This window comes from Dendropsophus ebraccatus, chromosome 9 (assembly GCF_027789765.1).
Source record: "Dendropsophus ebraccatus isolate aDenEbr1 chromosome 9, aDenEbr1.pat, whole genome shotgun sequence".
Classification (NCBI taxonomy): Eukaryota; Metazoa; Chordata; class Amphibia; order Anura; family Hylidae; genus Dendropsophus; species Dendropsophus ebraccatus.
In genome coordinates, this window is record NC_091462.1 from 105759202 (window position 1) to 105775044 (window position 15843).

Sequence of the window (15843 nt, forward strand, 5' to 3'; positions counted from 1 at the left end):
GATAATCGCTTTGTGTTATAGGGCCTTAATACACCCATACTGAGGGAAGGTTCAAAACCTGTCTAACCACCACCTATACCAAGGGAAGAGTCGACACCTGTCCATCCACCACCTATACCGAGGGAAGAGTCGACACCTGTCCATCCACCACCTATACCGAGGGAAGAGTCGACACCTGTCCATCCACCACCTATACCGAGGGAAGAGTCGACACCTGTCCATCCACCACCTATACCGAGGGAAGAGTCGACACCTGTCCATCCACCACCTATACTGAGGGAAGATTAAGGACCTGTCCAACCACCACCAATACCAAGTTTTTACTCTGTTGAAACCTTTGGGGACGCCCCTGGTGGAAGAAGGTAGACTGGCACCTTCTATTACAATTAAGCAAGTAAAATTATACTTTCTGAAATTAGACTAAAGTCGAGTCTAAAGGAATTCCGCCATATTATAACCTTGAGCTCAGAAACTCCTGATATTATTCCTATGCAGATTGTCAGCTTTATTGGTAAGCCAGGATACATTATAAAGTCTTGTTTCCAAACTCTGCTTAAAAGGGTTATTGTATAATTAAGAGTTATCCCTTATCCATAGTGGAACCCTACCGACCAAACAAACCAAGGTCAATAGTCTTCTGAATGGAGCTTTAGTGCTCACGCTCGGCCTCCTTTCACCCTCTATGGAACCATAGAGTACAGTGCTTATCTACATATCTCATTTTCAATAGATAGTGGATAATTTTTCATCTTGATCTTAATGGTCCGCCTGACCATGTGACTACACAAAAGACGATAAGGAAGATATTTATTTTTAGTTCTTTTTTTGGCTTGGGGTTTGTCAGATAAAACTAATTAGAAGGAACGTTAGGTTAGGGTTTTTTTGTCTTGCATTATCGGCTATTATTCTATAAGATAGACGTGTTGACATTAAATATTGACTCACTGATACATAGTCACTTGTCGCTTTTACCTTATCTCAGCTATAGTGTATCATAGAAACATTTGTTATGTGTTAACGCTTGAGACACCCAGAGGTCTTAGGAGCCTTAGACTTGTTCTTTAAAGGAATGATTTAAGGACCACGGCTGTACTGGGGCAATGTCTAGGGAAACTCATTTACTAGGAATGGAACATGCTCGGATAACATTTTAAGGGTGTAGATGGATAAAAGTCCAATGCAGTGACTAAGGGGTTAACGGGCAGGTTTGATCCATGTATAAACCAGACTGGGGGATAAGCAGATGAAGCAGGCAGGAGAGCAGATAAGCTGACAGGAAAGCTGCTTCACCTGCCTGGACCTTGCGGTGCACAGATGAATTGATACAGGGGATTAGTGGTTAAGTATTTCGGAAAAAAAAATGGGATTGGCTGTACTTAGCAACAAAGTGCCATTTATTAGAGATACCGAGGAAGAGGGAAATGCACTTATACAGAGCGAAACCTGATAAAGCCACCAGCTTAACAGACAGAGCTGCGATTCCACTAGTGAACGCTATAATGGCTGACGTCATTCAGCTGATACAGAGCTCCAGACCTCCTGTACCGGTATGGGGTAAAATGATAATATTCTTGCTGCCTTCAGCCACCACTAGAGGGCGTGGAGGAGCTTACTGTAGACTGATTTTAACCTATTCGACATACTATTACATCATGACATCAGGAACATTATAGAAGCTAAACTACTTCTCTCTATAGTTTATTGGTTTTACATTTAGAGGCAACCAGTCAACCCCGCACCCAGGGCAGAAATAACCCGGACCCCGATAGAGCCCCCCATACTTACCCCATCCAGCCGATCATGCTCCCAATGCCGGTTCCACCATGGAGAAATTGCTGCCCGCTCCAGTGATTTTCTATGGAAATCGGACTCATCTCTTCTTATTTGCATATTTGGCGCGCAGACGAGCAGGCAGCGATTTCTTCGAGGTGGGACTGGCATCGGGAGCGTGTAGCAGGAAGAGGTCGGCACTCCAATGCTAGGTGGTGCCTGGGTCAGGATCTGGAACATCAAAAGGAAAATCCCGGCACTCGCCAACTTCTGCAAAGTGGTTTATTTACAAGTGCATATACAGACAGACGGGTAAGGACGCGTTGAGAAAGTTGAGAAAGGCTCTACGCCGAAACACGTCCTTACCCGTCTATCTGTATATGCACTTGTAAATAAACCACTTTGCAGAAGTTGGCGAGTGCCGGGATTTTCCTTTTGATGGCATCGGGAGCGTGACCGGCAGGAGAGGGTAAGTATGGAGGGCTCTATTGGCGGTCCGGTGGGTTCTGCCCCAGGTGCGGGGATGGCAGGTTCCCTTTAATGGTTGAATTGGTAAGTATTCTAACCCAACCTGGGATCAAAAATAACTAAAATCTTAACCTTTTCACATCCTAGAAGTTGTGATCAATAGTGAATGTGGCATCTAGGTGGTTAGGAGGTGAATTTCTATCCTCTTTGGCATCAAATCCCTCTTATGCCCACAATGTAAGTTGTTAAAGGAGACCTGTCACCCCCTGTGCCGGGGTGACAGGCTCCCGACCCCCAGCCGGTGCGCGCGCTGTGGAGATAGGACCGGCGTCGATAGAGAATGAATGGAGCCGTGCGCACGCTGCAGAGATGAGTCCGGCTCAATTCATTCTCTATGGACGCTGGACCCATCTCCACAGCGTGCGCCGGCTTCTGACTAGGATATCTCCGTCCCAGGACCGGCTCCGGGAGCGGGACTCGGTGGGATGAAGTCAGTATAGGGGGATCTAACTGGGGGTTGGGAGCCTGTCACCCCGACACGGGGGGTGACAGGTCCTCTGGAAAAGTTGTTGATATGGCAACCAGGGCCTAGTGAAGCTAGGCCTGCCCACTTAGTACTTACACAGCTACATGCAGTCATTTGTCCCCTAAATGAACTAAAAATATAAGTAAAAAAAAAAACAACTTAAAATTTCAAAAATAAAAACTCAAGCTACGAAGCTTAATGGGCTGATGGGGTAGGTCCTCAGCTTTGGTCACACAGGAGTGGAGGAGGCCTGTAGAGCGAGGCTATCATTACATATTTGCGTCCTGGAAAACCCCTATAGGACCAGGAAGAACTAGTTATACGTGGACAAGCACCTCATACATAGATGGATGGTGGGTCCTCTACCATCTCCTCAGGTGGGACCATTTGGCCCTTGGCTTCTTTATATTCTACCCTATGTTTTATCTTCTATTAACCTGTTTTATCTCCTATCCTATAACCCACGTTTCTTCTATTTTATCCATTATACCATGTGTTTTCCTTCCCTTTAAAGGGGTACTCCAGCGAAAATCTTATTCTGTCAAATCAACTGGTTTCAGAAAGTTATAATGATTTGTGATTTACTCCTATTTAAAAATCTCCAGTCTTCCATTACTTATCAGCTGTTGTATGCCATGCAGGAAGTGGTGTATTCTCTCCAGTCTGACACAGTGCTCTCTGCTGCCACCTCTGTCCATGTCAGGAACTATTTAGAGCTGTAGTAAATCCCCATAGAAAACTTCTCCTGCTCTGGACAGTTTCTGACATGGACAGAGGTGGCAGCAGAGAGTACTGTGTCAGACTGGAAAGAATACACCACTTCCTGCAGGATATACAGCAGCTGATAAGTACTGGAAAACTGAAGATTTTTAAATAGGAGTAAATAACAAATCTATATGACTTTCTGACATCAGTTCATTTAAAAGAAAAAGAAGATTTTCGCTGGAGTCTCCCTGTAAGTCACACTGAACAGCTCCACAGAACATAATGTCCCTATACAAACAGACATCAATTGATAGAAAATGCATTTACAACCAAGAGGGTTAATCTTTCGCCTCATGACACCGCGCATTTGTAGCTGTTAGTAAAAGCTTCCTATATTGTTCAAACACTGGCGTCACCTTTCTGATCCGTCAGCAACTTAGCACCTAGGTACCGACCATGTGATATGACTAATGTATTAGTTATCGAGAACACAAGATACGGGCTGACACATCTGCAACGTGGAGATACAGAACGTGTGAAGAATGAGCGGTAAATCACAGGCCGCCCATTCTGCCCCATGATGGGTAATGGTCCTCAAAGTGAAGCCACCCCATCCCCACCAGCATAGTGGACGCTCTATGCAACCTTCAGGGTTTTATTGTTTTGGAGAGAAAATAAAATAACTTCTTGATGAGTCAAGAAAAAAAAAAGTCAGTGATGTGGAGGTAATGTGTTAACAGCGCGTTTCACGCTTCGTTTCCCGTAAACACGTTCTGGTGAATGGAGCAGCAAATCGTCTTGTAATGTTTCTCACTTCATATAGCAACAACCTACTTTCACACTGTACTCACCGACTGCTGTATATAGGAGGTAAAGTGGTATATGGAGGGGACTGTGGGAGCACGATGGTGACTAAACAAGAAAGCAGGTATTCCGGTTATATTTACAATATCGGTCAACGGTCAAAAAGAAAGACTATGACCCTAGTAACCAATCAGAGCACGGGTAACAAGGAAACAGAGCTGTGATTGGTTGTCATAGGCAGCTGAGACAGATTCTCTTTTTCAGTTTTGTCCTTCAGGACATCTAACCCACGCGTTTCACTCCTTAGAACGAAAGGTTATTTACTGATGAAGCAGAATTTCTAAGAATTTGTTTCTCTACAGAATATGATTGTGGGATCAATAATCCAAGTGAGTGAAGGTTACGCTGTCAGAACTGCGCGTGGTCAACAGACTGATGTGTTTAACTTTTTATATGCTGATCTATCTGATTATGTTGTTCTGGTGCTGCTATTGCACGTGGTTGGTGCAGAGGTAACAGCACTTCATTCACACACACAAATATACACAAATACACACACGCACATGCACACACATACACACACAAATACATACACATACATACACATAAACGCACACATACACACACAAATACACATAAACACATACACACATAAACACACACGTACACACACATACACATATACACACTCACACAGATAAACACACACACAAATACATACAAACACATAAACTCACACATATAAAGTGATAAACACACACACAAATGCATACACATAAACACACATACACACAAATACACACATGCACATGCAAACACATACACACACAAATTCACACACATACATACACATAAACGCACACATACACAAACACCTACACACACATATATAAACACACAAATACACACACATAAACACACATACACACAAATACATACACACACAAATATACACACATAAACACACACATACAAATACATACACACCAGCATACAAACATACAAATACACACATGTTTTAACCCAGGGCAGCCAGGTGGTATTAGCTAGGGCAGGTAATGTACATGTGCCCACCAGGGTACCAGACACACCCAATAACTAGAACAGTATAGGTGCATGTGTAGTGTAAGGAACTACAGAGTCCAGCAAGTACTTAAACAGGTACAACTTCTTAAAGGCACGGTACACATTATGACAGTTCTTTTTGATAAGGTGCAGAATATACAGTTGAGATCACTGACTGAGATCCCTTGAAGTGAGTTGGGTACTTGGAATACTTCTAGATAATCTCTGCTTATACTGTTTAGAAGACTTTAGACTTGGAATAGGTCACTGCTTAGTTCAGGTATACTTGAATAGACTGGAGGTAAACTTTGAACAGACTTGGCTTTGACTTCAGCTTGATCTAGACTTAACTGACTTTAGGTTTGACTAGTGGTGATGACAGTGGACTGCCTGCAGGAGAGGGAGAGAGGGGGGCCTATCCAGACCCTAAGGTACTCAGATGTGGGGGCTTAAGAGAAGTACCTGCCTCCATGGGTATGGCCTTATGCTGTCCGTGGGCACTGAGTGACACAGACCCAGGAACTCAGGCCCCATCTAGTGGGTAAAACTAGCCACCGGAGAGAGAGTCCTAAGAAAACTTAGCTCTTGCAGCAGAGATCTTGGCTTTAATTGGTCTTTCCTAACTGCTGTCTTGACTCAGGATCAGGATAAGAAGACAACAGTCTCCCAGCGTGGATAGGATTCCTGTTTTCCCTGCCTACAGCAGCCTCACCTCAGGAGATACTAGCCCTACACGGCTAGACTGAGAGGTACTTGATAACTAGAAGTTATGGATGATTCGTTGCTAAAAGTAAAGTTACCTGTCGCACTGTACTCGTCTCCTTTTTCTTGCTATACTTTGCTATACTTTTATTAGCATGGAACCCCAAGTGTTTTGGTGCACCCCCAAAGAATAACAAGGGTCTATCATCAACCACAACAGTGGTGCAGCCCCCCCCCCCCATTACCACTGCTTTGTGTACTGGGAGCCTGCCCCAGGCCAGTGGTCTCACTCTACCTGAGCTTGCTGACCTGAGCCCACTGTGGCGGGGAACTACAAGTCCCAGCTGTCTGTCTGCAATCACATCTGCATGCACCCAGCGACACAATGCTCAAGGATACACAAGCTGTATAAACAAGCTTAGAAGACATAGATAATGTGCTCCTACCTTCTTTTGTCTGCGAGGCCAAGGAGAAATTGAATTATTGAAATCATTTGCTTATGGCGTGTATTATACAATTCACTGCTGGCTGGAAACAACTCGCTTTTAATAAAATAACTTATTAATAGATTAATACTTACACAACAACCCCTTATATAACACATGAAAAACTGGTCACAGACACCTTTTCAGCATATGGAACATAAATTGTTTTACAGAAGCACAATATCACTGCGGTATACAGAGATGCCATCTAACTAAGAAAAATGATATTCCTGATGATTAAAAACAGTAAAGGGGTCGCCCGGCTATAGAAAAGTAATGTTGAAAAAACAAAGTGGTACTCACCTGCCCTTGTCCCCCGCAGCTGCCAGTCCTTGGTGCTCTTGGCTTCTTCCTGGTTCCTGTGACTTGTTGACCCCACAGGAGCTGCCTGCTCATCCAATCACTGGTCGAGATGGGTCATGCTGCTGCCATTGATTGGCCGAGTGGGCAGTTCATGTGAGGTCAACATGTGACAGGAATAAGCGCTTATGGGTGGGGACACAAAACATCAGAATGGCAGGTGCACAGGACTGGGGCAGGTAAGTATAGTTTTTTTTTCTTGGAATGGACAACCCCTTTAAAGTGTACCTGTCAAATAAAATTTAAAAAGCTTTTGACGTGTCCTAGGGAAAAATTTTTACCTGTAGGAAATTGTGTGTTCGGATACATACATATCATAACAAGCTGGGTAAACCATGTTGTTGAACTCTATAGTGTAATCCAGTGTAGAGCTTGAAGAACTGTCTAGATTACTTGGAGGCTTAAAGGAAAACTCTGCCCATTATGTCCGGCGGCTTCTTGATCCTCACCAGACAGATGGTGTCGGAGACGGAAAGGATGTTGGATTCCAATGCCCAACACTTTTGGGTGGAGATAACCAGCAGCCTGAGCAGTGTCGGGAGACTAGCAAGAAACCAGAATGACAGCAGGTGGTGCAAAGAGGTGAACTGCTGCATTGATGGAAGAATGGCATATAGTGATCCTAGGCAGTGGCGTAGCCACCGTGGTCGCAGGGGTCGCCGCTGCGACCCGGCACGGCGTCGAGGGGGGCCCGCACCCCACAACCTATCCCCTGCCACCGGCTGCCCTCTGCCGCTGCCGCGGGTTCCCGTCGCATTGAGCGTAGAGGGTAGAACACGTGCTTGGGAGCTGTGGGTGCCGAGACTGTTACTTCTGGGTCAGGGGAAGTAACATCCCCGGCGCACACAGCTCTCTGGTGTGTGTTCTGCCCGGGAATCCCAGGGACACCCCCAGGGAGCTGAGCATCACCGGCGACCTGTCCAACACCACAGAAGAATACATGAGAAGCGAGTTGCGACGGGGGAGCGAGGTGTTAGGTGAGTTGTTGTTTTTTTTCTTTGTTTTTATCTGCTCTGCGATTGGCAAATATAAGAGGACAACACAGGGGCAATGTATAAGGGGGGCATGTATAAGGGACAACACAGTGGGGGCATCTACAAGGGGGGGATGTATAAGGGGACAACACAGGGGCATGTATAAGGGGGCATGTATAGGGGACAACACAGTGGGGGCATCTACAAGGGGGGATGTATAAGGGGCATGTATAGGGGAAAACAGAGTGAGGGCATCTACAAGGGGGGGATGTATAAGAGGACAACACAGGGGCATGTATAAGGGGGCATGTATAGGGGACAACACAGTGGGGGCATCTACAAGGGGGATGTATAAGGGGGCATGTATAGGGGACAACACAGTGGGGCATCTACAGGGGGGATGTATAAGAGGACAACACGGGGGCAATGTATAAGGGGGCATGTATAGGGGACAACACAGTGGGGCATGTATAAGGGGACAACACGGGGGCATGTATAAGGGGGCATTTACATGGGGGGGGCAACATAATGGGGACAACACAAAGGGGCTATCTATAAGGGGGGGGCATGTATAAGGGGGCAACACAGAGGGGCCATCTATAAGGGGGTCATGTACAAGGGGGCAACACAGAGGGGCCATCTATAAGGGAGGCAACATAAGGGGGATAACAAAGAGGGGCCATCTATAAGGGGAGACAACACGGGGGGAGGGGCATCTATAAGGAACAACACAAGGGGGCCATCTATAAGGGAGGGAGAGCAACATAAGTGGGCCATCTACAAGGGGGCGCAACATAAGGGGGCCATCTCTAAGGGGGACAACACAGGGGGGCATCTATAAGGGAGGGGGGCAACATGAGGGGGCCATCTATAATGGGTAGCAACATAAGGGGGGCATCTATAAGGGGGACAGCACAGGGGGGCAGAGGAGGACAACACAGGGGGCATCTGTAAGGGGGACTACACAGAGGGGGCCATCTATAAGAGGAAATACACAGAAATGGGCAATCTGTAAGGGACACTACACAGAGGGGGTATCTGTAAGGGGGCCATTTGAAAGGGGGACTACACAGAGGCGGGGGCGTATACTATAGGGGATACACAGAGGGGACCATCTACTATAGGGGGACTACACAGAGAAGGGCTCTCAAGGAGATGCACATGGGGCCATCTATATGGAAGACTGAGCAAGGGGCCAGTTACACAGATTGGGGCATATACTATAAGGGGGATCACATAGAGTCAGCCTACCCACTAACTGAGGGTGTAAAGCGGCCATTACAGATGTGCAGTTTGTATAGAGATGAGGATGGTGACAGAGTGAGGAGCCTAATATGTCTGTCTGGCAGATTCTGTGGATTCGTGGCTCGGAGAAGTTCCCCTAATGGCCCAGGGCAGATGGAGAAGAAGATAAAAAGGAAACCATTCTGATCAGAAAAGATGTCCCCTGTGAGTCACCTGATATAACTGCATTGTAATGTATATGGTGTATAGACCCTGTGTGGAGCCGGGGCTACCTCTATGTAACTGTATGAGGTGATTTTAATCATTAGCAGCGGTGGTGTTAGTCAGTATGTGGTGGTATTAGTCAGTATGTGGTGGTAATATTTGTTACTTGTTATCTGGTACTGTGTTTTATTGGTCTTAGTATACTGGATTTGGTCAGTAACAATATGGTGGTGACGGTTGTAGTGTGGTGGTAATATTTCCCCCTTGTATACTGGTATTATTGGCAATATTGGTCTCAGGATACAGGATTTGGTCAGTAACAAAGAGCTAGACAAGAGAGGGTCATTACAAGACAGGAAATGAACTTCATGCAGGTACCTTGTCCACGCACGCCCACATTCTACATGCTGCCTAAAGTCCATAAAAACATTTCTAATCCACCGGGTAGGCCAATTATTTCTGGCATAGGTAGTCTGTGTGAGAAGGCTTGTGTTTTTTTGGATTATTTTCTCCAACCACTAGTCACAACACTTCCCTCCTACCTGAGAGATTCCAGCCATCTCATCCAAATTTTGGATGATACCACACTACCTGATCAAGCTCTAATGGTGACATGTGATGTTGAGTCTTTGTACTCCAATATCTCTCATGATTTAGGAACGGAGGCAGTAAAGTATTTTCTGAGCCTCAGGGTTGGGTCGGAGGAGGGACTGGACTCGTTCTTGTTTTGTCTGCTTAATTTTGTACTTAGGCACAATTTTTTCTTGTTTGATGGACAATTTTTCCTTCAGGTCTCTGGTACGGCGATGGGTGCACGGTGCGCCCCGTCCTACGCCAACCTATTTTTAGGTTGGTGGGAGCGGGAGCACGTGTACCCCTCGCCGTATTTCAGTAAAGTGATACGTTGGTACCGTTTCATCGACGATGTTATATTCTTTTGGTCGGGGACGGTTGAGGAATGTCAAGAATTTATATCTTGCCTTAACAGCAATAATTTGAATATTCACTTGACATCCTGCATCTCTCGATCCACAGTTGATTTCTTGGACCTGGAATTGAGATTACAGGGGAATCGCATTCTGACGAATCTATATCGGAAGAAGACAGCCACGAATAATCTGCTTCATTATACATCTTTCCATCCAAAACACACTCTGAAGGGGATTCCAGTGGGGCAATTCCACCGGGTGAAGAGAAATTGTACGGAATCTGGAGATTTTCGGAAACAAGCCATGGATCTGACTAAGAGATTCAGAGATAGGGGTTATCCCCAAAGAGTGATCTCCACTGCCTTTGAGAAAACAAGAAGGAGATCCAGAAGTGAGCTCCTGCAACCTAATCCGAGAAAAAATGATGATCAACTAAGATTTATTGCCACATATAACAACCAATGGGCGGATGTTCGTAATATATTGACAAGAAACTGGGGGATACTACAAACGGATAACAGAATCTCCACTATGTTACCTGCTAGGCCTCTCCTGGTGGCAAAGAGAGCACCCACGCTAAGGGACAAGCTTACAAGAAGCCATTTCCAGAGACCGACAAGAAAATTAGGGAGGGGACAACCGTACTGTGGTTCTTTCCCTTGTGGCGAGTGTGTCACCTGTCGCCTGATGGTTCCTGCCAGAACATTCTCTAACCCATATACCAATGAGAGCTACAATCTTAGGCAGTATATTAACTGCAAAACGAAAAATGTAGTGTATGCAATTCTCTGCCCATGTTCGAAGGTGTATATTGGGCAGACTACCCAGCAACTGCGAAAGAGGATCCAAAGGCATGCTTCTGATATTGCACTGGCTCGTAGGGATACCAACTTGGGTAAACTTTTGACTTCGGTGGCATCGCATTATCTGAAACAGCATAACGGGAGGATTGACGGTACCAGAGTCTTTGGCTTGGAGAAGCTACAAACAAATATCAGAGGCGGAGAAATCAAGGACTCCCTACTAAGGTTGGAATCAAAGTGGATATTTAATCTGAGATCTGTTGCTCCAAATGGACTAAATGAAGAACTTCAGTTTACGGGATTCCTCGGTGAGTAAATTTGAGGGGATGGGATTCAGGGGAGGAGTAGGGATTGGTGATGTGGCTTTTTATTTTATGTGGTAACACAATGCATTTTGACTGGCCTTACTTCACGACACACACGTTGTTTGTACACTTAATGTTTACACTTACTTATTTTCTAATTTTCATACCATCTAATTTTCATATTAGTTTGTTTCACATCTAACCTGGTGGCATCACTTTGCCAGCCAGCTTCTTATATAATTAATGTTTAAGTATTTCACTTTAGAAAGGAATATGTTTATTTCACATAATTTGCATTTAGAATTTTTACTTAATTCATGATAGATATTTTTTCACTCGTTTTTATGTTCAGATTGGTTTTGTGTGGAAGTGTATTACACGGTTTTTCCCCCCCCCCCCCCCCCCCTTTTTTTTTTTTTTTTTTTTTTTTTTTCTCTTTTTCTTTTTTTTCCCTCCCTTCTCTTTTTTTCCTTCCCCCACCGGTGTGAAACTCGTTCTTGCCTTTTATAAATGGCACTTACCTTTTGTTTTATATCTAGTGTGGGGATTGTTCCGGGATGCTTGGAGGTACTTGTGAATTCTAACTTTGGATGCCTGATTCTTGTACAATGATTACCCGTGGATCCACCAATCATCGCTGGCCCGTCAAGATCGTTTGTTCCGCTATTCTCCGAAAATTAAGGAAATTACTTACCTATTGAGTTGTGATTTCTTCTTAATGGTTCTTGAAGGGACTGAGTCAATTGAACTGGATTTATCTACCTGATCATGCAGACATGGACCTTTTTGATGTCTAAGATAATGGGACTTCCAACTCTGTAGGACCGTATGGTCCTTTGTTGGCCGTATGATGTGTATTTTGGCATGATCCTCCATCTGATGTTTCCGTAATCTAGACATATTGTGGCCAGTTTGGCTCTATGTGTATTTCCTTCCTCTTTCCCTGTGGTTGGTTATGCTCTACCCTTTCTGGTTTAGTTAATCACTTTTGTTTTCACCGGTGGCCAGGTTCTAACTAAACGGGTGAATTTTCAACTTGGTGGGTTATTTACATATGTGTTGTGTCATTTCATCCTAATGTGTCTTTATGTGTTTATTTAATTATGTTTACACTTTTATATTTATATAAATAAATGCCAAATAATAAATCAATGTCTGTGAATAGTGATTTAATTAAATAAGTAATAATCAATAATTTACTACATTTCATATACAGGATACTACTTGCTACCATAAATAAACTATATGGGGATAGCAAATAGGTACAAATTACTAAATAAATCAATAATAAGGGAATAAATGATAAATAATAAATAACATAAAATAATAAATAAAAAATAAAAAATAAAAAATAAAAAATAAATGAATAAACAATATTTAATATAAATAAAAATATATATAAAAATATAAAATAAAAAATTAAGAATAAAAATTAAAAAATAATATAAAATATATACAAAAAATAAAAAATAAAATAAATAATTAAATAACAATAAATATAAAATAGAATAAAATAATAACAGATTATTGAAAACAATATCAATACAAGTACAATTATGGGTAGGTTGGGTGTTCACATTCTATAATACTAATAACTAGTTAAGGTCATGTAATAGCACTTCACATTGGGTGATTTATATATTCATTTATATTTTTTATGTTTACCCGTGCTTTGAACCTGGTCACCAAGGTGCTAATATTGGTGATTTTAAATGAGTTAGCTGTTTCTTTTCTTTTATTTTATTATTTCTTTCTGGCACAAAGTCTTTTTGTAAGCGTGAACTCTACGTTACATATTGGCCGTATTGTCTCTATTATGGGGGTCATTTGACGTTTTGAGTCACGTCATAGCATGACGATAGTTAATTCATTGTATTTCTGTAAACATTGTATCACATGGGAGACACGTGACTTGTCACATGGGAGGTCACGTGATGCCCTGATCCTACAGACTCGGGTCATGTCATGAACACATGACGGACTTGGGTGACGTCATGAACACATGACATTGAGCGCATGGACATGCGCATTAGCCGCCTGAGGACGCCAAGAGCGGCCATGTCTGACGGGTCATCGACACAGCACAACACCACCAGGTAGCCGTGATTATCTAATTTAGCAGCTGTATTGCATATACACTCAGCTTTACTAAAGTATTTAAGGACACTATGACACACAGTATTTACTCCTGACGAAGTCACCGGAGGGTGACGATACGCGTGGGGTTCTTTGCCGGGGGTAGCAGCTCCATGACCCTGTATCCATCCAGGCACCGAAATATATACATTTTCTGCCTGTGTAGCGCTGGGTGACATATATTTTACAAAATTTCTTAGCCTCATACATCTATATATCTTTTATGGTTTGGCATTTTGGTTTGTTGCTTTGCCGATATTTTTGATTTATTTTTGGGTCATGTTGACAATATTATTTGTTTGCTACCCCCCGTAGGTCTGATACCCTTTATTGATTGTGTGGGTAGACCGTAGACTTGCATGTTCCTTATTGGAATTTTTAAATGTTTTTAAGTGTATTGTGTAGTGGTGTTTTTTGTGAGTGTTTTATATGAGTACTTTCAACTAATAAAAATTACATATATATTTTTCTGGACATATATCTTTATGTACTTATTATATGGTGGAGTGCACTTAATATTTGTCTAGCTCTTTGTCTCTTTGTGGGTTAACATTATTGCTATCTAGACATTGAGTGGCACCCCCGTGATTTCACACAGTATTTGGTTGAGCCACCTGTTGTTTCTTATGCTTAATGGATTTGGTCAGTAACAGTATGGCGGTAATATGTATGATGATAATATTTCCTATATACTGGTATTACTGGTAATATCGGTCTCTATCTATCTATCTATCTATCTATCTATCTATCTATCTATCGCATCGCTTGGTCGAGGAAGGGGGGGCCCAAGTTGAACTCTTGCACCAGGGCCCAAGGGACATTAGCTAGGCCCCTGATCCTAGGTCATTGCAGTGTCTACACAAACCATCAGAAGGCATCTGCATGACCCTGGGCTGTGAGTCAGACGTCTAGCTTTTACATCACCGCTCCTATAGGCTATCATGGTGAGGCGCAATAGAGGCCGCAATAGATCTTGCTTCTGTTTCAGATGTAATGAGAGCCAGAGAATGGGCAGCAGACCACTTAGGCAACTGCAAAGGAAGCTGCCAAAAGCAGATCTTAAAGGATATGAGCAGGGCAACAGAAAATATTCATTACATCTAGAGGTAAAATAATTAAGATATACTTACTTGTCCCCATGCCCTCCCAACTTCACATCCCATTCCTGGACCCCCGCCGGGATTGTCCATCTCTCCCCCCCCCCGCTAATGTTGTACTTTGCCACTGTTGTTATTAATGACGCCAGCAGTGTAGTAGTGCACAGGTGTGATGTTTGTACCTGTTTTGTGTGGCCAGTTTGTTGTCCCCAAATGGTTGGCAACCGTCGGGATTGTTGCGGGTCCCGTGGGCTCTTGTCACGGCAACCAGGGGTGGTAGTTGAGTCACCTGGGATGTCGGTACCGCCACCCACAGAGAAGGGGAAAAATAACTCAAGGTAGATGATGGTGTGTGTATAGGTGCAGGTGCAAACAGAGAGAGTCCTGTGTGCTTCGTGCAAAAATAAAACAGTTTACAGTATAACTTTGCAAATAGACAGTATACGCTATGCAAATCTTGGTACAAACTTGAGTCCTGACAATGAAGTAGACTTGGTACTTTTAAGAACAGGTGCTATAAGGTAGTAAGAACTTTGGTAGAAGTAGTAGTGCTTTGTAGAGGTAAAGAGAAGAGGAGAGGAGTTGCCAGAGAAGCCCTTGCCAAGTGTAGATTCTGTAATATGCCAGAACTGTAGTGTAGATATAATATAGGTATATAAGTGATACTCGTACTCACGTTTAGACAATGTCTGACCTCCTTCTGCCCCCTTGTATCGTAAAAACCTGTCCTAAATGTGTAGCACAAGCCCAAGTCTTTGGTTATCTGGATGTAGCAGGTTCCCGAGACTTTACTGCCCTGCCCTGTACAGTAGGATACGTAGACCTTTTTACTCTGGTAGCTTTGTCATCCTGGGGTCGATTCCTCTAGTAACAGGCGATCGCCCTGCGCGTTTTTGAGAGGTTCCTGGGGTGGGCTAGGGTATACCTAAGTGGCTGCTCTCCCCTACTCCCCCTGGACTTAGCACTACATAATAGAAATAGTGGTTACTGCTGAAGAAGCAATCTTTAGCTGAGCTTATCTTTTGCATTTGTTGTCACGGACCTTTCTGCCCTGACAGTAAACCTCAGTAGTGAATTAGATCCATTAGCTGAACTGCATCTGTCCTCAAGACTAAAGGCCCTATTCCACGGAACGATTATTGGCCATATTCAGCCGGTATCGGCCCTTACGGACGATAATCGTCCTGTGTAATAGAAGGCAACAATAAGCCAGCATGAACGATGTCGGCTTATCGTTGCAGTCGTTTGTCGTTCAATCGTTGAAA